Source organism: Rutidosis leptorrhynchoides, chromosome 3 (genome assembly GCF_046630445.1).
Source record: "Rutidosis leptorrhynchoides isolate AG116_Rl617_1_P2 chromosome 3, CSIRO_AGI_Rlap_v1, whole genome shotgun sequence".
NCBI classification, from domain to species: domain Eukaryota; kingdom Viridiplantae; phylum Streptophyta; class Magnoliopsida; order Asterales; family Asteraceae; genus Rutidosis; species Rutidosis leptorrhynchoides.
In genome coordinates this window covers 589,197,920-589,201,181 of record NC_092335.1, presented here as the reverse complement: position 1 = coordinate 589,201,181, position 3,262 = coordinate 589,197,920, and the positions used below count along the sequence as shown (strand labels likewise).

Sequence of the window (3,262 nt, the reverse complement as noted above, 5' to 3'; positions counted from 1 at the left end):
TCACTACCTTTTTTTTAATTTCTTTATATTTTACTATATGCTTATCAATTTCGGAAACAAAAGAACATAAAAACTGTGTCCAAAGATGTAGTTTTTACTTGTTTTACCAATACGCATAAAATATATTAGAGTGACAAACCAATTTTAAATGTGTAGTTCTTTGGGACAAGAATATGCTGGTCATCATGGAAATGGATGCTTGCACACTCATCTCAATACGTGTAAAAGTGTGACATAAATTATAGTGTTATTTTTGGGAATATGATTAAAATGACAACGCAAACCTACAGAAGGGTGGATACATTATAGACAAAACTAGTTAAGTTAAGTGGGCCGCGTTTTGCGGCGGCTTGTAAAAAAATTTTGTTTATGATTTCATATAATTACAATTACAATGTAATTTCGAAAAATGACTATGAAATTTGTGGTGCAACTTCGGGGTGATTATGGTCTGTTAACAAACATTTAATCGAACGTTTTAAAAATGTGGTTAACGATCATTTGTGAGGTGATTTTAGTCGGTTAATGATCAAGTGGGTTAACTGAATGTTAAAAAATATGAATGAGCCAAAGTCCTTTGCATGCTTATGTACAGTGTTGTTAAAAAGTCGATTACTCTTCCGATTTTTCAAAATCCATTTAATTAACCAGCCAACGTCAATTGATAGGTCAAAATCGAATTTGGTAATCAAAGTCAGTCTAAGTGAAATTTGGTCAGCATTTTAACTTGTCTTTAAAGTAGAAATTTATATTTTTTGAATAAAATGATCAAATTAAGACAATTATGTTAAAACTCATGTTTATGTTTATGATTTTCTTCTATATTTAACACACAAATTTTAAAATTTAATATTTAAATGCATAAAGTACAGTTCAGTTCTTAAAAAATGAATAATATCATAATATTTAATATTAAGCATAAAAAAAAGAAATAAAAGAGTAATAGTGTGGTAAGTCATATAATCTCTCCATTCAATATCCCAAAACATCATACCACATCTGTTTTTCTGGATACATCTCCTTTTTCATCTTTCCTTCTTTTCTCTCCATATTTCCATCACCAAAATCTTCAAACCAATAATTTTTAAAAAATAAGGGAAGTTATTAAATACCGCGCATTGTTGTGGGCACGAATCTGGTTCTAGTACTTCCAAAAGAAAAAACCTAAAGAAATGCAAGTAATTTTAGAAATTACTTTAAGAAAAGCTATTTGAAATGATCATGAAGAAATAGCATGATTCTTGAGCAGCCTGCTTGATCTCCTAATTGGTGTCAGCATCACTTCATTATATTAAAATAATTTAATTTTCTATAATCTAGTCAATTAAACCAACAATAATTTTTATCTATATCTCATTAGGAATTAAGATATAGTAGGTAATTAGCTTTCTTTCTATATCTCATATATATAAATATAAATATATAATAATATATAAAATAATATAATATATATGTTTAGTTTACTCACGTACATTAATTTTTTTTATTTGATTATAAATTGGTAAAGTAAATCCAATATTGTCATCTATTTGATACATTTACTATCAGCCCATTTCGTTCCAATTTATGTCCAAAAATACCCATTTATATCAAGCCCAGTTAACAAAGACTTGAAAATATACTCAGATAAGTTGTATTTTAATCCTCTCAAATTTCTTCCCCCCCCCCCCCCCCCCCCCCCTCTCTCTCTCTCTCTCTCTCTCTCTCTCTCTCTCTCTCTCATATCTCAAGAACTACCCAAAAAAAAAAAATTCCACCATCACTATAATCCACAAACTGCTCGTAGGAACCTTGTTCAACAACCTTTTACCGAAAACCAACTATCCACGCACCGGAATAATATCTGGTAAAGCTTATGTTTTATTAACGACTTTCAGATCCGGCCTTATATTTTTTGAATCACGAAATCCGGCCATATATTTTTTTGAACCACGAAAGTGCCATCTTTTGATTTTTGTTTGTTTTTTGACGGATTTTTTAGATCTATTTTTGCTTTTTTTGATCTATATATATATATATATATATATATATATATATATATATATATATATATATATATATATATATATATATATATATATATATATATATATTTTTTTTTTCAGATGTGGGTGTTAGGATTATATTGACAGGTATTCTTTGGTCGACTGCCAATTTTTATTACATATGTTTTTGAGACACCTTTTTTTAGATTTTTTTTTTCCAGATCTTGGTGATGGTGGTGGTTGCCATATGATGGTCACTGTTGACGACGTTGGTGGTGACGGTGGTGGTAGTCGATGGGTGGTGGTGGTGGATGGAGAATAAAGGTGGGGGTTGAAGTGTATTGACCTTCCTTATAGATCCGTATTTTTTTCCCATATCTTAAATTTTATTTTTTTAGATCTGAATTTTTTTTTTCCAGATTTTGTTTTGGGTTTTATATATTGTTTTTGTCTTTTAATTCCTTTTACAGATTTGGGTATTTTGCCTGAAGTCTCCGTATTCGATGGCAGGATATATGAAGTTAAAAAAGAGTATGATAGCGAATAGCGATGCCATTTGGAACTGCCTATTACATGAAGACAAATTCACCTTGAAATGCATGTATGAAGAACGTTAAAATTTGAAGATATAGAAAGTATCAAGAGCGCACCGAGTGACGATTACGTCAATGTGTTATCGTACAAAATTAAAAATCGGTCCGGGAAGAATTCTTTGAATGGACGGTTGACAGTAAATTGAAAAGGGCGGGTCCTCGAGGTTGAATGGTAGGGTTCGTTTTGATAGTTATTTTGGTGTGATTGCTGTTTTCGTGCTGTAATCGGTTTTTGTTTAGTTAGCTTGTCATTATGGTTTTTCGGGTTGTTAAGGAGACTCGTTATTAGATAGTTGTTTTCTCCCCTCCCAGTTTCTCTGTCTTTTTTTGTATTTCTTGTTGAGGGCGTTTTTCTTTTGAAAACGGTCTCGTTTCTATAAAGGTTTTCGTTTTTTCGCCGAAAAAAAAAAAAAAAATATCAAGAGCATAGATATTTCAACCTTCAAATGGTTGTCATATGTTACTACAAAAAAAAGTTACTCCGTATATTTTTTGTTTTTTACCTTTTCATTATTTTGACAATTTAATGCGTAAATAATTTCACATGTTTTTAAAAACTAAAGTGTCACAAAATTATTTACACTTAAAATTGTCAGCAGGAAACTCAACTCAATGACACTAAATTTTAAGCGTGAAAAGTTACTAACAATTAAAATTTTTGATATTGTTGTAAATTTATTAGTC

At 30.1% G+C, this 3,262-nt stretch overlaps 1 long non-coding RNA gene across 1 annotated transcript; it reads left to right on the top strand.

The window, feature by feature from the left end:
• Positions 1-1,715: 1,715 nt before the first annotated feature.
• On the top strand, positions 1,716-2,493 carry LOC139898747 (uncharacterized). Its single transcript, XR_011777126.1, has 3 exons — positions 1,716-1,846; positions 2,106-2,309; positions 2,456-2,493. It is a non-coding gene; the product is annotated as an uncharacterized lncRNA (long non-coding RNA).
• The last annotated feature ends 769 nt before the right edge of the window (positions 2,494-3,262 follow it).